Source organism: Mobula birostris, chromosome 30 (genome assembly GCF_030028105.1).
Source record: "Mobula birostris isolate sMobBir1 chromosome 30, sMobBir1.hap1, whole genome shotgun sequence".
Taxonomy (NCBI): Eukaryota; Metazoa; Chordata; class Chondrichthyes; order Myliobatiformes; family Myliobatidae; genus Mobula; species Mobula birostris.
Genome location: NC_092399.1, coordinates 34,623,588 through 34,647,161, shown reverse-complemented (window position 1 = coordinate 34,647,161; position 23,574 = coordinate 34,623,588).

Below are 23,574 nucleotides of genomic sequence, written 5' to 3'. Positions count from 1 at the left end.
ATAAATAGATAAATTACCGAACGTGTTTACAATGTCAGCAGCATTATACAAAGTGGTTTAAAGTGTTTACAGTGCAGAGACATGGGTAGCAGAAGGAGGCGGTCAGAGGGTAACTCTAATGGTTGAACAATTTGACTGCCTCGGAGAAGAAACAGGATGATTTGAAGTTCTGGTTTTAAGAGTCCTCTGGTACTTTCCGGAAGGGAGCTTTTGGGAAGGGCAGCTTTCAGGGTGGGTAGTGTCCACACTGATTTTTGGTGCTTCCTTGTCCTGGACAAGGCCTGCAGCGATGGTAGACTGCAGGCTGCGGCTTCTTCTGCTGACCTGACAGTCCACTGTAGTTTTCATGTATTTTGAGAGGCTGCTGCACCAGACCAGACAGTAACAGCTGATGTGAGGATGCTTTCTATATTTCAACTGCAGTAATTTGGCGCCATTATTTAACGTCCATATCCCACGCTAGTGTGACGCATGGCCAAGTGGTTAGGGCGTTGGGCTCACAATCTGAAGGTCGTGGGTTCGAGTCTCGGCCAAGGCAGCGTGTTGTGTCTTTGAGCAAGTCACTTCACCACACACTGCTCCAGTCCACCCAGCTGAGAATGGGTACCGGCAAATGCTGGGGGTTAACCTCGCCATAGACTGGTGTCCTATCCGGGGGCGGGGGGAGTCTCGTACTCTCAGTCGCTTCACGCCACAGAAACCGGCATAAGCACCGGCCTGATGGGCCACAAGGCTCAGGACAGACTTTAACTTTAAAATATCCCACTCCAGACACAATGTGCTTTCCTGTGTACTTCTATGCAATCAGAAATCCAGCAATGTATTACACTCAACACACATCAAAGTTGCTGGTGAACGCAGCAGGCCAGGCAGCATCTCTAGGAAGAGGTACAGTCGACGTTTCAGGCTGAGACCCTTCGTCAGGACTAACTGAAGGAAGAGTGAGTAAGGGATTTGTGTTGCTTGAATTTCCAGCATCTGCAGAATTTCTGTTGTTAATGTATTACACTCAAACCCTTCTGTGTGGAAGATGTTAGCACAGAATGTAAACAGACAGGTACCAGCATTGATTCCTTTGAAGCCCTACTAGTTACAACTTGCCAATTTGAAAATTACCCATTTAACAGTTTTCTATTTGTATACCAATTTTCCACGCTAATATAATGTCTCTCGTCCCTTGTGTCCTTACCTTATATAGTAACATTGAATGACTTTCCTCTATCTACTCTGTACTAGTTACATACAGAATGTTTAAGATGATTTACCTTTCACGAATCTATCTGTCTAAACATCTTATATTTTTCTAAGTGTCTGTTATGATGGGCTTGAACTTTTTTCCCCAGTTATTGACATTAGGCAAGTTGATAGTCTCTCTTTCTCTCATGAACTGTCTGGTCGGCAGAAAAGGTTTTTTTTTCAGCCAGAAAGTAGTGAACCTATGGATTGCCCTGCCACAGACTGCAGCGGAGATTAAATCCGTGAGTATATTTAAGGCAGAAGTTGATAGTTTCCTGGTTGGTCAGGGCATCAAGGGATATGGTGAGATGGCAGGTGTATGGGGTTGAGTGAGATCCAGGATCAGCCATGATGGAATGGCAGAGCAGACTCGATGGGCTGAATGGCCTAATTCTGCTCCTATATCTTATGATCTCATGGTATTATGTGTCATGCTTTCCAGTCTGCAGAAATATTGTGAGAATCTGGAAATAGTGAAAGATTACAATCAATCTATCTAATTAAGAAGGCAAAAACTGAAAACGTTTGAAATCTCAAATCAAAACAGAAAATGCTTGAAATACTCAGCAGGTCAGGCGGCATCTGTGGAGAGCGAGTTAATGTTTCCGGTCGCTATCTCTGAAGCCACCTCATTCAGAGCCATGGGCACAGCCCAGAAGGCTTTGTCGCTCACCATTCCATTGCATTAGGTCAACTAAATGCATTTTTTCCCCCAGTGATAACTTCCTTGATGTTTTTTTTTATTTTCTGGTTAGCTTTTACTTTTTGTTCCCTTTACTGTCAAAGGCAAAATGCTTTCCAAATACGACAGTGCAAAACATTTTAAGGGAGAGCCTTTAAATCACTTAGAGTCACCTCAGAGATTTACGTATATGAAATGTGATTATGCACAGTCAGATACCAATATTTGTAGGAAACTTTGTCACATGGTGTGAGCAGAATTATCTGCAGCTTAATGTGAAAAAGACTAAGGAGCTGGTGGTAGACCTGAGGAGAGCTAAGGTACCGGTGACTCCTGTTTCCATCCAGGGGGTCTGTGTGGACATGGTGGAGGATTACAAATACCTGGGGATACGAATTGACAATAAACTGGACTGGTCAAAGAACACTGAGGCTGTCTACAAGAAGGGTCAGAGCTATTTCTACTTCCTGAGGAGACTGAGGTCCTTTAACATCTGCCGGACGATGCTGAGGATGTTCTACGAGTCTGTGGTGGCCAGTGCTATCATGTTTGCTGTTGTGTGCTGGGGCAGCAGGCTGAGGGTAGCAGACACCAACAGAATCAACAAACTCATTTGTAAGCCCAGTGATGTTGTGGGGATGGAACTGAACTCTCTGACGGTGGTGTCTGAAAAGAGGATGCTGTCCAAGTTGCATGCCATCTTGGACAATGTCTCCCATCCACTACATAATGTACTGGGTGGGCACAGGAGTACATTCAGCCAGAGACTCATTCCACCGAGATGCAGCACAGAGCTTCATAGGAAGTCATTCCTGCCTGTGGCCATCAAACTTTACAACTCCTCCCTTGGAGGGTCAGACACCCTGAGCCAATAGGCTGGTCCTGGACTTATTTCCTGGCATAATTTACATATTACTATTTAACTATTTATGGTTTTATTACTATTCATTATTTATGGTGCAACTGTAACGAAAACCAATTTCCCCCGGGATCAATAAAGTATGACTATGACTATGACTATGACTATGATTTCTAAGTACATACAGTATATGAAGACACAAATGTGAGACTTTACCTATGTCTTTCATATTCTACCAGGTCACAAGAAACCAATGTTTCCTCTTTAAATTCCAAGGAATTGTTATAAATGCCCTTATGCATTTGACAATATTTGCTACTTATATTCATTTTAACTCTTTGTCAGTCCTGGAGTTTAAAGAACACTTGGATCTGCAAGTTAAACACACATCTGCACACATTCTCTCAGACACACACACACATCCATACACAAAGGGACTGATGTTCCTTCTCTCTCTCTCTCCCTCCCCCTCCCTCCCCTCTCTCTCCCCCCTTCCCCCCTCTCTCCCCCTTCTCCCTCCCCCTCGTCCCCCCACCACCACTCCACACACACACTCAGATACACATACACAATCACATTCATGCAAACAGATTCACAAACTCACAAATACACACATTCACATACAAACACGTTCACGCACAGAAACACACACTTTCACACACACACAAACACACCCACTCTAACTCACAGACACACACACTGATACACACTAACACACAGATAGTCACACAGACTCACGTACACATTCTCACACATAAATATACACACACACACGCACACACTCATACCCTCACAACACACAAACTCACACACATATAGACACACAAACACACTCACACACTCTAACATGCACACAATGACACACACAAACACACTCACATACACACACACTCACACTGACATATACACACTCAAACATGCACTCACACATTCATACTCACACATATGTACACACACTAACACACAGTCACACACCCTCACACATGCGCATACACACTTGTTCACACACTCCTATATATGCACTCATTCACACACATTCTCTCTCTCACACATACATACTCAACCAAAACACGCTCACACACAGTTACATATCCACAATTACACACATACTCACCCTCTCTCTCATACTCACTTACACACTCACACACACGTGCGTTCTGATACTCTGTCAGACATGCATGCTCACACTGGTTCTTGGCTCTCTGGCTGGCACCATAGTTTCTAATCAGAACATCTAATCTGACCCCATTTTGTAGGGGAAGGAGTAGAGAGGGCTAATAACTCTTCTGCACAAAGCACTTCTTGCACCAGGGCCTCTGCTTCCAGTGGCATTCTGCGGCATCTTCCCTCATGCCCCACTCCGCAGCCCCTGCCAAAAAGCCCCCAAACCAGACTATTGTCCTTCAGAAAACTCTTCCCCACAGTTCTCCAGAACTTTCTCTCACTTTCCACAATCCTGATTGGCTGACTCATATTCCTAAGCCGGACAACGTGGCATCCTATCTTAGCTGAAAGCAAAACACACTTTCCAGAATGGCACACTGCTTTTACAGCAAACTGCGAGTCTAAACTACCCCACAGCATAGCAGTGGAAATCTTAACCAGGGCATTACACTCGTAAACAGAGGTGTGGACTGTGCTGATGTAATAGTCAAAGTCCGGGAGGAGAGACATTGTTAACAGCCGAGTTTCAAGCACTTCACTAATAAGTTATAAAGTGCACCCGTTGTACTAGAAAAAATATACTTACTCTGAGATCTGTGAATAATCATTTTATTCTTTAATCAGGACCTAGTCTATACTTAATAAAGTGTTCCTATAACCACCATTCTGTTATCGAAATGTAGTTTTACCAGTAATCCTGTCAACTGAGAGTGTAAATATTATGTCAAATTCATGCTCAGGTAGATCAGTTCTGACTGGTCTCCCGGTGTGCACCAGTTTTTAATAAATCACCCATTATTTCAAACACCAACCCCATGAGGGCTTTCAGTTTTCTCCTTCACCCAGTAACAATGAACATTCAGAATTTCTATCTTCCTGGTGGAGAGAAGATACCATTCCCAAGCTGTGAGGTGCCGGAGGATTGGAAGATAGTTAATGTTCTGTTGTTGAAGAAAGGCTTTATATATAAGCCAGGACATTATTGCCCAGTGAGCTTGAAATCAGTAGTGGGTGAATTATTGGAAGGTATTCCAAGGGAACAAATACAGTACATAAGTATGTGGATAGACAGGGACTGATTAGGGATTGCCAACATGGCTTTGTGTGTGGTAGGTCATGTCTAACTCTTATAGAGTTTTTCAAGCAAGTTAATGAAAACAAGGCAGTGGATGTTGTCTACATGGACTTTAGCAACGTAGTTAACAAAGGTTGGTCAAGAAGTTCAGTCACTTGACATTCAAGACGAGGTAGTAAATTAGGTAAGATATCGGTTCTGCAGAAGAAGCCAAAAAGTAGTAGTAGGTGGTTGCCTGTCTGACTGGTGGTGTAGGGATCAGTGCTGTTATTGTTTGTCATCTATATCAATGATCTGGATGATAATTTGGTAAACTAAGTCATCAAATTTGTAGATCACACCAAGAATGTGGGTTTAGTGGACAGCAAGGAAGGCTATCAAAGCTTGCAGCGGGATTTGGACCAGCTGGAAAAATGGATTGTAAAATGGCAGATGGAACGTAATGCAGACAAGCGTGAAGTGTAAGTGGCATCACAGGTAGATAGGGTCATAAAGAAAGCTTTCCACACATTGGCCTTCATAAATCAGACTACTGAGTACAGGAATTGGGATGTTATGTTGAAATTGTATGAGACGTTGATGAGACCTAACTTGGAGTATTGCATGTAGATTTGGTCACCTACCCACAGGAAAGATGTCAATAGGATTAAGAGACTGCAGAGAAAATTTACAAGGATGTTGCCAGGACCTGAATTATGGAGAAAGATTGAATAGGTTGGGACTTCCTAGAGTGCAGGAGAATGAGGAGAGATTTGATAGGGGTATACAAAATTATGCGGGGTAATTGCGACCAAGCTTTTTCCACGGAGGTTGGGTAGGAGAGGTCCTGGGCCAAGGTTATGGATGAGATTATTCACTGCAGGCTCGGATTTGCTCTTGTAGCATGTGGGTAGTCTGGTGGAGCTTCCTGTCAATTACAAACTGCAGTACATTGATGGCAGGGGTACAATCTAAAGTAAAAGTACTATTGCCAGACTGCTTGTTGGCAATGTTCATTATCTGGCCCTCTCACGATACAAGAATTACTTTTTGGCAAGAGAGAAGGGGAGCAAGTGAGTGCACAGACAAAAGCATAGAGTTAAAAAAATGAGGGAGCTGCAGGGTGCAGAGGAGGAAGGCAGGATGTTGATGAACAGAGAACGCCATAGATAAATGTGATGGATTCACCGTGATCTTAAGAATGAAGAAGAAGATTGTTCCAATGGAGAAAGATTTTTTGTGTATTTCACTGTTCTGCTGCCATAAAACAACAAATTTTGCAACATACATGTATCAGTGATGATAAATATAGTTCTGATTCTAGCAATGATCTCAAACAAGACAGCCTCTGTCCTCCTCCCCTTCAAATTCAATTATGTTGCCATTCTTGAATACATCCCCATTAACTTACTGAGTGCCACCATTGACAGTTTCTTCACTGTCCCCATCACACACACACACACTGTATCTACAGGAGAAGCCAGGTACTGTGCTGTGAGTAACAGAACCCCTGACTGCCCAAAGTCTCTCCATCCCCTACAGGGTATAAGCCTGCCTCTAGTGCAGTTCAAACCACAGTCTGGAAGTTTGATCCATTCTCTGGTAAAACAGCCTGCTTGCTGCCTGCACATCTGCCCCCTGCTGTCCTGTCTGCTGTACTGCAAGTGGCACCAGAGGACCTTTCCACCTCTGGACAAACTCCACTACAAGAACAGACTGAAGCACCTTTGTCCCTATCTATCACACGCTGTCTTGGTGGGAACTATATCATTCTGTCTTCTACACTGCTAAGTCAAAGTCCTGGAACTCTCTACCAAGGAGTAATGTGGGAGTACCTTATCAATCGTACACTGGTGGTAGGGCAATCTCCTATTTGAACTTTGGGAGGGGAGCTAGAAACACACAGTAAATGCAGGGACCTACAACCCGTCCTCCAAGAGGACCACAATCTTGGAGTAGTGTTTGGAGGCTTGTGTGCCTCAATGAACCAGTTACGTTGGCTAGAGTCAGGGCCTTGTGCTTTGGCTGTTGGTAGGGTCTCCCACGCCAAACAGGTCAAAGGGTAGAGGCCAGATTAAGAGCATCTACCAGTCCTCCAGGTTTGGGGGTTCGGCTCAGGGCTAACAAACCTGACTGATATTGCTACGGAAACAGCAAGGAAGAATCCTGTTGCATTTGTCTGTGACAGTACGGGCAGACAGACAGGGAGGGCCATCAGGTACGAAATTACTACGTCCCGTAAATAAATGAAAATCACTTGAATGAATGATTCAGTCAAAGTAAGAATGAATGAATAAAGAGAACAAAGAGTTGGAATGAAAGGGTTATACACAGTTTGGCAAGCTGAAACTTGTGGGGTGTGACACAGGTAAGTGATGGGGCCTCAGTCTACATTAATAATTTAGATAAAGGTTCCAAGTGTATTGAAGACAAATCTACTCATTAGTCGTAGATGGATAGGAAAGCAATGTAAATATAGACGTAGATGGATGGTCTACAAAGGGATACCAGTAGATAAACTGAATGGGTAGAAAGATAGCAATCAGAGTAAATTGTGGATAGGTATGATGTTTTCGCCTTGATTGTAATAATGATAAAGCAGAATAATGGAGGACGATCTCAGAATGCTGTTGTGTAGAGAATTGCGAGAATCAGCATTCATGAAAGACAAATGATCAGAAGGTAAATGGAACACTGGCTTTCACTGCAAAAAGGAACTGAGTTAGGAAAGTCTTGAAACATTGATGAAGTATGTTAAAAAGACCACTCTGGAGAATTGAGTGTAATTTTCCTTTTCTCACTTAGACCAACATTTAGAGAAGGTTCCTCAGGTTGAATCCTGAAACGAAGGAGTTGACTTTCGAGGAAAGGCTGAACAACGGGAGCTCACACTCACCGGAATTTCAATGGATGAAAGCAGTTTCCCTGAAGGGGTGATCTCATTCAACCCTGAGGTGTCTCGTAGGAGTTGATGCTAAAACTACATTGCCCCTCAGGGAATGGGAAATATATTTCATACTATGCCATCCATGTCAGGCAGAGATGAATACAGATTTCTTCTCTCTGAATCTTTGGAATATTCTTGGTCCACAGGGATCTCAGGGGTTATGGAGAACAGGCAAGATGAGCCTCCTCTGCTACCAAATAGCAGAGCAGGCTCAACAGGTAGGGTGGCCTTTGACTGTTCCTATTTCTTACATTTTCAAATCACTTCATACTATTTATACTTAAGTATTTATTCTACAGCACTCAAAAGAAGCTGAAATCAGTAGGAGTTGCTACCTTCTCCCCAATGACGCATCTTCCAGTGAGCTTTATGACATTAATGAACAAAAAAATCTGACAATCACTTGGTAAGACGCATAATCCTGTTATTTTTGTGACAATTTAATTGATAACCCGTCCGTTAGAGTGGTAAAGAAAATCACTAAGAAAAGAAGCTGAAAAAGATGCAGAAATTTGACAAGTGTCACGTATTTCATTGGGGAATTGTTCAAATTGTATGTAAAATAACGAAGGGTAAATATAACAGCACAAAAATCGGAGAAGTCAGAATGACTGATAATGTAAGTGAATTATATTAATGGCTTTGTGTGTGAATGGGAGAAGCAATCCATGAATTAAAGTCACAAACACAAGAAAGTCTTCAGTTGCTGGAGATCCAAGGCAACGCACACAAAATGCTGGAGGAACTCAGCAGGCCAGGCAGCATCTATGGAAAAGAGTAAATAGTTGATGTTTCAAGCCAAGACCCTTCATCAGGACTGGAAAAAGAGATGAAAGTTAGAGTAAGAAGATGGGGGGGAGGAGAGGAAGAATTCAAAATGTTATGTAGTAGGTGAAACCAGGAGAGGGGGATGGGGTGATGTAAAGAGCTGGGAAGCTGATTGGTGAAATAGATAAAGAGCTGGAGAAGGGGGAATCTCATAGGAGAAGGTAGAAGATTGAGGAATAAATGGAATGGGGAGGAGCTCCAGAGGGAGGTGATGCACAGGTAAGAAAAAAGATCAGGAGAGGAAATGGGAATGGGGAATGTTGAAGGTGGGGCAGTTACTGGAAGTTCAAGAAATCAACATTAATGCCATCAGGTTGGAGGCTACCCAGACAGTCTATAAGCTACACACATCAAAGTTGCTGGTGAACGCAGCAGGCCAGGCAGCATCTGTAGGAAGAGGTGCAGTCGACGTTTCAGGCCGAGACCCTTCGTCAGGACTAACTGAAGGAATAGTGAGTAAGGGATTGGAAGTTGGAGGGGGAGGGGGAGATCCAAAATGATAGGAGAAGACAGGAGGAGGAGGGATAGAGCCAAGAGCTGGACAGGTGATAGGCAAAAGGGGATACGAGAGGATCATGGGACAGGAGGTCCGGGAAGAAAGACAAGGGGCGGGGGACCCAGAGGATGGGCAAGAGGTATATTCAGAGGGACAGAGGGAGAAAAAGGAGAGTAAGAGAAAGAATGTGTGCATAAAAATGAGTAGCAGATGGGGTACAAGGGGGAGGTGGGGCCTTAGCGGAAGTTAGAGAAGTCGATGTTCATGCCATCAGGTTGGAGGCTACCCAGACGGAATATAAGGTGTTGTTCCTCCAACCTGAGTGCGGCTTCATCTTTACAGTAGAGGAGGCCGTGGATGGACATGTCAGAATGGGAATGGGATGTGGAATTAAAATGTGTGGCCACTGGGAGATCCTGCTTTCTCTGGCGGACAGAGCGTAGATGTTCAGCAAAACGGTCTCCCAGTCTGCGTCGGGTCTCACCAATATATAAAAGGCCACATCGGGAGCACCGGACGCAGTATATCACCCCAGTCGACTCACAGGTGAAGTATTGCCTCACCTGGAAGGACTGTTTGGGGCCCTGAATGGTGGTAAGGGAGGAAGTGTAAGGGCATGTGTAGCACTTGTTCCGCTTACACGGATAAGCGCCAGGAGGGAGATCAGTGGGGAGGGATGGAGGGGACGAATGGATAAGGGAGTTGTGTAGGGAGCGATCCCTGCGGAATGCAGGGGGGGGGGGAGGGAAAGATGTGCTTAGTGGTGGGATCCCGTTGGAGGTGGCGGAAGTTACGGAGAATAATATGTTGGACCCGGAGGCTGGTGGGGTGGTAGGTGAGGACCAGGGGAACCCTATTCCTAGTGGGGTGGCGAGAGGATGGAGTGAGAGCAGATGTATGTGAAATGGGGGAGATGCGTTTAAGAGCAGAGTTGATAGTGGAGGAAGGGAAGCCCCTTTCTTTAAAAAAGGAAGACATCTCCCTCGTCCTAGAATGAAAAGCCTCATCCTGAGAGCAGATGCGGCGGAGACGGAGGAATTGCGAGAAGGGGATGGCGTTTTTGCAGGAGACAGGGTGAGAAGAGGAATAGTCCAGGTGGCTGTGAGAGTCAGTAGGCTTATAGTAGACATCAGTGGATAAGCTGTCTCCAGAGACAGAGACAGAAAGATCTAGAAAGGGGAGGGAGGTGTTGGAAATGGACCAGGTAAACTTGAGGGCAGGGTGAAAGTTGGAGGCAAAGTTAATAAAGTCAACAAGTTCTGCATGCGTGCAGGAAGCAGCGCCAATGCAGTCATCGATGTAGCGAAGGAAAAGTGGGGGACAGATACCAGAATAGGCACGGAACATAGATTGTTCCACAAACCCAACAAAAAGGCAGGCATAGCTAGGACCCATACGGGTGCCCATAGCTACACCTTTAGTTTGGAGGAAGTGGGAGGAGCCAAAGGAGAAATTATTAAGAGTAAGGACTAATTCTGCTAGACGGAGCAGAGTGGTGGTAGAGGGGAACTGATTAGGTCTGGAATCCAAAAAGAAGCGTAGAGCTTTAAGACCTTCCTAATGGGGGATGGAAGTATGTAAGGACTGGACATCCATGGTGAAAATAAAGCGGTGGGGGCCAGGGAACTTAAAATCATCGAAAAGTTTAAGAGTGTGAGAAGTGTCACGAACATAGGTCGGAAAGGATTGAACAAGGGGTGATAAAACAGTGTCGAGGTTCTATAAGCTGTTGCTCCTCCAATCTGAGTGTGGCCTCATCATGACAGTAGATTGGTATATTGGATTGGAAATGGGAAGTGGAATTAAAATGGGTGGCCACCCGGAAATCCCACATGCTCTGGAGTAGATGCTTGGCGAAGCGATCTCCTAATCTATGTCAGGTCTCACCAATATACAGGATGCTACACCAGGAGCACTAGGTAGAGTAGATGACCCCAACAGATTCACAGGTGAAGTTTTGCCTCACCTGGAAGGATTGTTTGGGGCTCTGAATGGTAGTGAGGGAGGAGGTGTAGGGACAGGTGTGGCACTTGTTCCACTTGCAAGGATGAGTGTCAGGAGGGAGTTCAGTGGGGGGGGACGAGTGGTGAAGGGAGTTGCGCAAGGGAACACGTGGAGGAGGAAAAGGTGTGCTTGCTAGTGGGATCCCACTGGAGATGGCGGAAGTTACGGAGAATTATGTGCTACACACGGAGGCTGGTGGGGTGGTTATTGAGGACCAGAGGAACCCTATCCCTGGTGGGGTGGCGGGAGAATGGGGTGAGGGCAGACGTGCACAAAATGAAAGAGTTGCAGCATTAGTGGTGGAGGAAGGAAAGCCCTTTGCTTTGAAGGAGGACATCTCATTAGTTCTGGAATGAAAAGCCTCATCCTGAGAGCAGATGCAGTGGAGGCGGAGGAATTGAGAGAAGGGGATGGCGTTTTTACAAGTGACAGAGTGGGAAGAAGTATAGTCCAGGTAGCTGTGAGAGTCAGTAGGTTTATAAGGGATATCAGTGGATAGACTGTCTCCAGAGATAGAAACAGAGAGATCGAGAAAGGGGAGGGAGCTGTTGGAAATAGACCAGATAAATGTGAGGACAAACAAAGTTTGAGGCAAAGTTGATGAAGTCGATGAGCTCCACATGGGTGCGGGAAGCATCTCCAATGCAGTCGTCAATATAGTGGAGGAAAAGTTGGCGAGTGATACTGGTGTAGGCTTGGGACTGTTCCACATAGCCAACAAAAAGGCAGGCATAGCTGGGATCCTTGTGAGTGCCCATTGCTGCACCTTTGGATTGAGGGAAGTGGAGGAGTCACAGGAGACATTATTGAGAGTGAGGGTCATTTCCCCCAGACAGAGGACAGTGGTGGTGGGAAGCTGGTTGGGCCTGTTGTCCGTTTTTCCCAGTCCTGATGAAAGGTCTTGGCCCAAAACGTTGACGGTTTGCTCTTTTCCATAGTTGCTGCCTGGCCCGCTGAATTCCTCCAGCACTTTGTGTGTTTTCCTGTGGATTGAAGTCATAAACACAAGAGACTCTGCAGATACAGAAAATCCAGAGCTACACACACACAGCGCTGGACCCCCCTACCTCAGAGTGTGACGGTATTCCTGAGTCCCCGCCGCAGCGAAAACCGAGCGGAAGCTCCTGACACAGTGAAGGAAGCCCTGAACACTGCCAGAGATGGAGAACCTTCATTTCTGCCCTAAACACCAGCAACATAGTGGGCAGTAAAACAACATGCGTATAAGTTGAATATATTATTTAACCCAAATCCTATTGAGAAGGTCGAAGAAGATTTTGAGAATGACAGTGCCTGTATCTCATTAACCAAGAGACTATGAGTGATTCTATACAACCAACACATATCAAAGTTGCTGGTGAACGCAGCAGGCCAGGCAGCATCTCTAGGAAGAGGTGCAGTCGACGTTTCAGGCCGAGACCCTTCGTCAGGACTAACTGAAGGAAGAGCTAGTAAGAGATTTGAAAGTGGGAGGGGCAGGGGGAGATCCAAAATGATAGGAGAAGACAGGAGGGGGCGGGATGGAGCCAAGAGCTGGACAGGTGATTAGCAAAGGGGATATGAGAGGATCATGGGACAGGAGGCTCAGGGAGAAAGACAAAAGGGGGGGGGACCCAGAGGATGAGCAAGGGGTATAGTCAGAGGGACAGAGGGAGAAAAAGGAGAGTGAGAGAAAGAATGTGTGTATAAAAATAAGTAACAGATGGGGTATGACGGGGAGGTGGGGTATTAACGGAAGTTAGAGAAGTCGATGTTCATGCCATCAGGTTGGAGGCTACCCAGACGGAATATAAGGTGTTGTTCCTCCAATCCAACCTGAGTGTGGCTTCATCTTTACAGTAGAGGAGGCCGTGGACAGACATGTCAGAATGGGAATGGGATGTGGAATTAAAATGTGTGGCCACTGAGAGATCCTGATTTCTCTGGTGGACAGAGCGTAGGTGTTCAGCAAAGCGGTCTCCCAGTCTGCGTTGGGTCTCGCCAATATATAAAAGGCTACTTTATAGGTGATTCCCTTTCCTGTCTAAATAAACATCAGGAATATACTTTGAAGAAGACTGGCCATTAAGTATATATACTTTGGAACCTGTTGCTTTGGAGGCTGTGCAGAGGGACGGTGCACGGATCTGTGAAACCACCCCAGGGCAGGGAAGTGGCAAAAGGATAAAGGGGCATTTGGGAGGTATGTCAAGGGGGGAATAAGTAGGAGGGGCTCAAGGAAGTGGGAGGAAGGAAAGGCTCTTCAGCTGGGAGTGAGCAAGGACCTGATCTCTTTCTGAGTCACTGTGAGTGACGGCTGTCCTGCAAGTTCACTTTAACTTGCAGACCGTTTGGTTTGTAATGTGATGGATAAGACAGAACAGGAGAGGTACTCAGAGAAGTGAAAGCAGAGTGTTAGGACGTAGCTGCAGGGATAAGTTCTCACATTGATTCTCCCCTGCACCTGGCAAGCTCCAAGAAGAAGCCACAGTATTTCAAGATGAGAACACAAACATCTTCAACCCATGCCTTAGGTACACTGCTGATAAACTGCACCCTAAGTCTCTACAGACCTTCGCACGCACAAACCTATTCTGCTATGTGCCCATTTCCAAAGATGATGTTTCACACGCCTCGCTGCCATTGACCTCCTCAACATCTCATAGGTAACATACAAACAAACACGGCCTACAACCCACTAGTGCAGACAGACATCTCTCCCAATGGTTCTGCAGTCCTGTATGACTGTTACCTAACAACACACACAGCTTAAACCACACATCAGATACTCTATCACAATAATGGGAGAGTGACAATATGCCTCAAAATTTGATATTAACTGTCCTGACACACCCGGAGGGGAAGAGCACATATGGTAGGATGTTGTTTGTTGATTATAGCTCTGCTTTTAATACTGTCATCCCCAGCAAGCTCATCTCCAAACTCCACCAGATGGGCCTCAGTTCATCACTCTGCAACTGGGTCCTGAATTTCTTGTCAGAGCGTTCACAGGCAGTGAGACTGGGCCCTCACCTGTCCTCCACTACTATCCTGAACACTGGTACACCACAAGGTTGTGTATTGAGTCCCATACTCTACTCCTTCTTCACTTACGACTGTGTACCTGCATTTAACACCAATACCATCGTCAAGTTCGCAGATGACACAACAGTGATCAGGTTGATCTCCAACAGAGACGAAACAGCGTACAGAGCGGAGGTACAGAACTTACTGAGCTGGTGCTCAGAGAACAACTTGTCTCTGAATACAGCAAAGACTAAGGAGCTAACTATCACCTTTGGAAAGTTACGGGATGACGAGTACGCTCCAGTTTACATTAACGGAGACATAGTGGAGAGAGTGTCCAGTTTCAGGTTTCTGGGAATACACATCTCAGAAGACCTTACATGGTCTACTAACACCACAACAATAGTTAAGAAAGCACAGCAACACTTGTTTCTCCTCAGGACGCTGAAGAAAGCTGGTCTACCTGAACAGATGCTGGTGATCTTTTACCACTGCACCATAGAGAGCATCTTAACATACTGCATCTCTGTGTGGTATCTCAGTTGTACAGCAGCCGATAGGAAAGCACTGCAGCGGGTCGTCTCTAGCCCACAGAAGATCATCGGGACACAGCTCCCAGCCCTGGAGGACACCTGCAGCTCATGCTGCCTAAGGAAAGCTACAAGCATCTGTAAGGACAACACACACCCACGCAATCATCTGTTTGAACTTCTTCCATCTGGCAGATGTTATAAGATTTTCTATGCCCGCACTTCCAGACTGAAAGATAGCTTTTTCCCCAGAGCAATAATTGCTCTGAACCAATCGATCGAGCATCATCCATAAATTGTTATATTGCTACTTTAATACTGGTTTTATGGCTGTCATGCATCTGAGTTGTGCTTTTGTACTGCTGGACGTTGCTTGTACTGGCTGGTTACTTGATTTTATTTCTTGTTTATTTATTTTATTTGTTTTATAGCATTGAGTACGAGAGCTGCAAACTCATTTTCGCTATATTGGTGCATGACAAATTCTACTATGCAATGACAATAAAGATATTGCATTTTCATTTTCATTTTTCACTTTGCCTTCAAGATAAGTTGTCCATAACCAGAGCATTCTCCAATAGAAACATGGAAACATAGAAAACCTACAGCACAATACAGGCCCTTCGGCTCACAATGCTGTGCCAAACGTGTCCTTACCTTAGAAATTACCTAGCTCTCTATTTTTCTGATCTCCATGTACCTGTCCAAGAGTCTCTTAAAAGACCCTATCGTATTCACCTCCACCGCCGTCGCCAGCAACCCATTCCACGCACTCATCACTCTCTGCGTAAAAAACTTATCCCTGACATCTCCTCTGTACCTTCTTCCAAGCACCTTAAAACTGTGCCCTCTCATGCTAGCCATTTCAGCCCTGGGAAAAAGATTCTGACTATCCACACAATCAATGCCTCTCATCATCTTATACACCTTGTATATATACCTTCTGTAGTTTATTTCTCTCTAGGTTTTCACAAATAAAATGACATGAGGTGCTTTATGTTTTAAAAAACCTATAGCTACCCATCTATTGTACTCCAAAAACTGACCACTAAGTGTGGTATCAGAACTTCACATACTTACGTCATCACATCTGACCAGCCTCTTAACGTAAACCCCAACTCAGTGTCAATGGTTGTGAATTATGTGCGTTTCCACCAATTCTATTACCCTACACAGGACTCCCCAGATTTCACTAAAACTGGCATTGCGAGTCTGCCCAGAACTCGGTCAAGCTGCCTGGCTGAAGTCCTATGGGTGGAGGAATAGCAGGTGCCTCTGGCTCATCCTGAGGTGTGTTGACATGCTCATGGTCAGACACAGCCTCAGAATAGAGGGGCGTCCTTTTAGAATAGAGATGAGGAGGTATTTCTTTAGCCAGAGAGTGGAAAATCTGTGGAATTCTTTGCCACAGGCATCAGTGGATGCTAAGTCTTTATGTATATTTAAGGCAGAGTTTGATAGATTCTTGATTGGTCAGGGCATGAAGGGATACGGGGAGAAGGCAGGAGATTGGGGCTGAGCGGAAAATTGGATCAGCCATGATGAAATGGTGGAGCAGACTCGATGGGCCAAATGGCCCATTTCTGCTCCTATATCTTATGGTCTTGTGGTCGTGTTCTGACACCAGGGGCATGGCAGTGGAATACTCCAATTCTTGGTGGGCTGGTTTAAGATGGTCTACCAAAACACATTCAGATTTACTCCTCTTATCTATGATAAGTGTCTTTTCTCTCCATTCTAAATCACAGAATGGGCCATCGTAAGGCAGCCTAAGGGGATGTTGGTGTGCAAACAAATGTAGGTTAACAGGATCCCAGGAATGCTGTGCACCACGATGGGCGGTGGGAATAGGTGCCAAGGAGAAGGGGGAAACACTGCTGAGAGGCCGATCAGGGAGATGTGGAGTCAGGAATAAAACCACCTGGCACTCATAATGGCCGCTCATATACCAACTTTGCCGTGGACGACTGTAGATCCTCTTTTGGAACTGTTCGAGCTCCAGCAGGACCCATGGGAGCAGATCATGCCAACATCATTTATCAGGGAAGCCCTCAGAGCAGCCTTTAGGAGTGGTGAAACCACTCGTATAGGCCATTGGACTGCGGGTGATACACCGTGGTATGATGTAGCCTAACGCCAAGGACCTGGGCCATCACAGCCCAGAGGTCTGATATGAATTGTGGACACCGATCAGAGGAAAGACCAGTTGGGGTGCCAAACCGAGCAACCCAGGGCCTGATGAATGCCCGACCACGTCTGTGACCGACATCGATGCTAGAGGGACGACTCTTGGCCAGCTGGTGGTACGGTCCACCATGGTAGGGAGGAGAGTTAAACCGTGAGATGGGGGAAGGGGACCAACCAGGTCCTTATAGACATGGTCAGACTGTCACTCAGGGATCTCAAAGCACCTGAACACGACAGTTAATTTTTGCCTGCTAGCACCCCACAAGGGCTGCAGGCCGGGCCACACACATTTTAGTGCAACCAGCTTCTGTGTGGCCTTCCAGCCCAGATGTGAGAGGCCATGTATGGAGTTAAAAACAGTCCGCCCCCAGTTTGCGGGCTCTGTAAGGTGGGGGCAACTCGCTGAGGCATTGCACGGAAGAGAAAGTCCATCTTCCCCAAACTTAATGTCAGCCAACCGTAGGCCCGTGACTGCTGTTCGGTAAGCCTGGACCTCTGGGTCAGTAGTTTGGTCGGCTGCCATGCTAGCACGGTCAACCCCTATGTGTACGGCAGTAAAATGTGTGGCCACTGGAAGATCCTGTTTTCTCTGGCGGACAGAGCGTAGGTGTTCAGCGAAACGATCAGAGAAAGCAGGATCTCCCAGTGGCCACAAATTTTAATTCCACATCCCATTCCCATTCTGATACGTCAATCCACGGCCTCCTCTACTGTCAAGATGAAGCCACACTCAGGTTGGAGGAACAACACCTTATATTCCGTCTGGGTAGCCTCCAACCTGATGGCATGAACATTGATTTCTCAAACTTCGGCTAATGCCCCACCTCCTCCTCGTACCCCATCCGTTATTTATTTTTATACACACATTCTTTCTCTCTCTCTCCTTTTTCTCCCTCTGTCCCTCTCACTATACTCCCTGCCCATCCTCTGGGTTTCCCCCCCTCCCCCTTTTCTTTCTCCCTGGGTCTCCTGTCCCATGATCCTCTCATATCCCTTTTGCCAATCACCTGTCCAGCTCTTGGCTCCATCCCTCCCCCTCCTGTCTTCTCCTATCATTTTGGATCTCCCCCTCCCTCTGCCACTTTCAAATCTCTTACTAGCTCTTCCTTCAGTTAGTCCTGACGAAGGGTCTCGGCCCAAAACACCGACTGTACCTCTTCCTAGAGATGCCGCCTGGCCTGCTGCGTTCACCAGCAACTTTGATGTGTGTTGCCCAACTCAATGTTGCTGGTTGTGAATTGCCCATGTTTTGACCAATTACATTACCCTACACAGCTGTCACAAATGTTAACAAATTTCAGGACATATGCCGGTGATATTAAACTTGATTCTGAATTCAGCCAAGATGGAATGGTGAAGCAGTCTTGATGGGCCATATAACTTAATTCCGCTCCAATGTCTCCTGGCTTTATGGTCCATTGATTGGAAGATAGAATCCACATCCTTATGGCTGCTGGGGTTACAAACACCACTGGGTGTGTTGGGCCACTGCAATTTTTTCCTACTTCTGACCTTAAACCCTTCTTCCAAATAGGTTTAGAGCGGTCTTATTGTACATGGACAGAACATGACAGGTCAGTTTTAATTGTTTCTGCCTTGAGATTGATGGCTTGCTCTCTGGGGAAATCACACATTGTTCCTAAGACTCCTACACTGTCAACAGGTATATTCAATAGGTACATTTAATGTTAGAAAAATGTATAGAATATACATCCTGAAATTCTTTTTCTTCACAAACATCCACAAAAACAAAAGAGTGTCCCAAAGAATGAATGACAGTTAAAATGTCAAAACCCCAAAACCCCCTCCCAACTCTCCCCTCCCACGCACAAGCAGCAGCAAAGCAACAACCACCCCACCACCAGCAAAAAAGCATCGGCACCCCCATCAAGCACTCAAGTGTGCAGCAAAGCATCAATAACGACACAGACTTGCAGTACCCCAAAGACTACTCGTTCACCCAGTAATTCGACATGCCACAGGCTCTCTCCCTCTCTCCCTAATCAGGGAAAAAGAGGGGAACCCATTTCACAGCGAGAGGGGAGACACAAAACAACTTGCTGATTTACAGTGTTAAAAGTCTGTTGCGTTGCTTTTTCCGAGCTCTGTGCTCAAAGAACTCGGGTCTCTGGGCACACGGCCAGCAGCCAGCTCACTGCTTTCGATCTTCCGTGTACTCCCACGACAAATCAGGCAGTGGCACCGGCCTCGAATCAGCCCGCCGCCAGAGCCAGAGAAATCTGGCACCCTGAAGGCGCGCTAGTCTCCCAGGCCGCGTCCCTAGCATATTGAAAAGCGGCCGCTCGTGAGAAATGAAACATTAACTCGGTTTCTCTTTCTACACACGCTGCATTACCAATTGGGTGTTTCCTGTATTTTATGCCCTCATAAATTAATGGTAACTGCTTCTTCACTTCACGCCATTTCGGCACGAAAGGTTTCATAGGAACGCTCTACCTTAGCGGGGGAAATACGGGACAAACCATTTTAGCCCAATATACGGGATGTCCCGGCAAATACAGGACAATTGGAAACCCTATGTTCAAGTTCAACAGTGCGTGACAGGGAATGAGGAAAGGGGCAGCTGACTCGTATCGTTTCCTCACGGCCTGGTAGCACGTGCTCTGCAGCTCGGTACTGCTCCACAGCCTGGTGGTTGGGGACCGCTGAAGGAAAAGGGAGAACAGTTGACATTTTGGGCAGACTCCTGATGAAGATTTTCTCTGTCCAAGCTGACCTGTCAAATGCTCATGCCCATCCCGCACATAGACAATGGTATTCTTCAGCAGTGTCAGAAGTTTACCTGCCAGTTTTGGCCCAGGTGGACCAACTCTCTGTGCGCAGACATGTTCCACCTGCTGATGCATTTGGACAGGATCCAGTAATCCTCGTGGACAGCAAGATAGGACTCCTGTTCCAGATATCAATCTTCATACACTTCTGTTTGTAAATGAGGAAAATGTTTCCCTTACTCATGGAGCCTGACAGGCTGCCAGTCAGAGGCAGAGCATTCTACACTTCTAGCAGGTCTGTGGCCACCCAGTCCCACAGAGCTGAGGACAACCCAGTCAACACAAAATTGTTTCTGTAAGTTTTATCCAGCTGAATGTGTCAGCCCCTCCAGGGTCAGTGATTGGTTCAGACTGTGTCAGCCCCTCCAGAGTCAGTGATTGGTTCAGAATCTCTCAGCTCCTCCAGGGTCAGTGATTGGTTCAGACTGTGTCAGTCCCTCCAGAGTCAGTGATTGGTTCAGAATCTCTCAGCTCCTCCAGGGTCAGTGATTGGTTCAGACTGTGTCAGCCCCTCCAGGGTCAGTGATTGGTTCAGAGTGTGTCAGCCCCTCCAGGGTCGGTGATTGGTTCAGAATCTCTCAGCTCCTCCACTGTCAGTGATTGGTTCAGAATCTTTCAGCCCCTCCGTTGTCAGTGATTGGTTCAGAATCTCTCAGCTCCTCCAGGGTCAGTGATTGGTTCAGAGTGTGTCAGCCCCTCCAGGGTCAGTGATTGGTTCAGAATCTATCAGCTCTGCCACGGTCAATGATTGGTTCAGAATCTCTCAGCTCTTTCAGAGTTAGTGATTGGTTCAGAATCACTCAGCTCCTCCAGGGTCAGTGATTGGTTCAGAATCTCTTAGCCCCCCCCAGCATCAGTGATTGGTTCAGAAAATCTCAGCCCCTCCAGAATCACTTATTGGTTCACAGTGTGTCAGCCCCTCCAGGGTCAGTGATTGGTTCAGAGTCTCGCAGCTCCTACAGGGTGAGTGATTGGTTCAAAATCTCTCAGCTGTTCCATGGTCAGTGATTGGTTCAGAACCTCTCAGCCCCTCCAGGGTCAGAGATTTGTTCAGAATCTCTCAGCCCCTCCATTGTCAGTGATTGGTTCAGAATCTCTCAGCCCCTCCATTGTCAGTGATTGGTTCAGAGTGTGTCAGCCCTTCCAGGGTCTTTGCTTGGTTAAGAATGTCTCAGCACCTCCAGGGTCAGTGATTGGTTCAGACTGTGTCAGCTCCTCCACGGTCATTGGTTGGTTTAGAATCTCTCAGCTCTCCACGGTCAGTGATTGGTTCAGAATTTCTCAGCCCCTCCAAGGTCAGTGATTGTTTCAGAATCTCTCAGCCCCACCAGGGTCAGTGATTGGTTCAGAAACATTCAGACCCTCCAGAATCAGTGATTGGTTCAGAGTGTGTCAGCCCCTCCAGTGTCAGTGATTGGTTCAGAGACTATCAGCCCTTCCAGGGTCAGTGATTAGTTCAGAGTGTGTCAGATCCTCCAGGGTGAGTGCTTGGTTCAAAATCTCTCAGATCCTCCAGGGTCAGTGACTAGTTCAGTATCTCTCAGCTCTACCAGGGTCAGTGATTGGTTCACAATCTCTCAGTTCCTCTGGTGTCAGTGATTGTGATTTGTTCAGAATCTCTCAGCCCCTCCAAGGTCAGTGATTGGTTCAGAGTGTGTCAGCCCCTCCAGAGTCAGTGATTGGTTCAGTATCTCTCAGCCTCTCCAGGGTCAGCGATTGGTTCAGAGTGTGTCAGCCCCTCCAGGGTCACTGATTGGTTCAGAATCTCTCATTCGTTGTCATCTTAGTTCAGTTTTTTATATTTTCAGGACTTCGGCGTAAACAGGCAGAAGCGAGGGTAGGTTTCGAATTTCATTTCTGGCTATGACTCTGAAATGCAACTGGTGATGAGGCTCTGATTGGGGACTTTCAGAGCTTTGGGGAAAGTGGAGTTACCCCTTAGTCATTCATTGTTCCCAGGGCCGCTCTGACCCGGAACGGTAGCACCTGCTCAGGATATGAGTGAAGCCAATGGCGGATCTGGCAGGTTCAGTAACTGAACTTATGATGGAGAGGGTGAATGAGCTACGACCTCAAATGTCAATGGCTATAGTACAGGAGAATGAACATTTGGGAAGAGAAATAGCGATTTGATTAGTCTGCCCAACAGTAGGCAATAGCAAACCACCGTTGCAAATTGCTAGGAAAACCATGGTCAAACTGACAATATGTATCACACAACAACAGCATCAAGAGGATCTTCCATGACAACTCTGAAGATGTTTTGCTCAGTAGGGTTGATTCTGTTCAGCAGGGGATCCCTGACTGTCATCAAGCTACTGCTCATAAAATTAAAGTAACACAAAAGAAAATTATTGCCACTTGGAATGTTAGAACCCTATATCAAGCAGGAAGATTGGACAATGTGATAAATTAAATGGAAAGAAACATAGAAACATAGAAACATAGAAAACAGGTGCAGGAGTAGGCCATTCGGCCCTTCGAGCCTGCACCACCATTTATTATGATCATGGCTGATCATCCAACTCAGAACCCCGCCCCAGCCTTCTCTCCATACCCCCTGACCCCTGTAGCCACAAGGGCCATATCTAACTCCCTCTTAAATATAGCCAATGAACTGACCTCAACTGTTTCCTGTGGCAGAGAATTCCACAGATTCACCACTCTCTGTGTGAAGAAGTTATTCCTAATCTCGGTCCTAAAAGGCTTCCCCTTTATCCTCAAACTGTGACCCCTCGTTCTGGACTTCCCCAACATCGGGAACAATCTTCCTGCATCTAGCCTGTCCAATCCCTTTAGGATTTTATACGTTTCAATCAGATCCCCCCTCAATCTTCTAAATTCCAACGAGTAAAAGCCCAGTTCATCCAGTCTTTCTTCATATGAAAGTCCTGCCATCCCAGGAATCAATCTGGTGAACCTTCTCTGTACTCCCTCTATGGCAAGGATGTCTTTCCTCAGATTAGGGGACCAAAACTGCACACAATACTCCAGGTGTGGTCTCACCAAGGCCTTGTACAACTGCAGTAGTACCTCCCTGCTCCTGTACTTGAATCCTCTTGCTATAAATGCCAGCATACCATTCGCCTTTTTCACCGCCTGCTGTACCTGCATGCCCACTTTCAATGACTGGTGTATAATGACGCCCAGGTCTCATTGCACCTCCCCTTTTCCTAATCGGCCACGATTCAGATAATAATCTGTTTTCCTATTTTTGCCACCAAAGTGGATAACTTCACATTTATCCACATTAAATTGCATCTGCCATGAATTTGCCCACTCACCCAACCTATCCAAGTCACCCTGCATCCTCTTAGCATCCTCCTCACAGCTAACACTGCCGCCCAGCTTCATGTCATCCGCAAACTTGGAGATGCTGCATTTAATTCCCTCATCCAAGTCATTAATATATATTGTAAACAACTGGGGTCCCAGCACCGAGCCTTGCGGTACCCCACTAGTCACCGCCTGCCATTCTGAAAAGGTCCCGTTTATTCCCACTCTTTGCTTCCTGTCTGCTAACCAATTCTCCATCCACATCAATACCCTACCCCCAATACCGTGTGCTTTAAGTTTGCACACTAATCTCCTGTGTGGGACCTTGTCAAAAGCCTTTTGAAAATCCAAATATACCACATCCACTGGTTCTCCCCTATCCACTCTACTAGTTACATCCTCAAAAAATTCTATGAGATTCGTCAGACATGATTTTCCTTTCACAAATCCATGCCGACTTTGTCTGATCATTTCACCGCTTTCCAAATGTGCTGTTATCACATCTTTGATAAC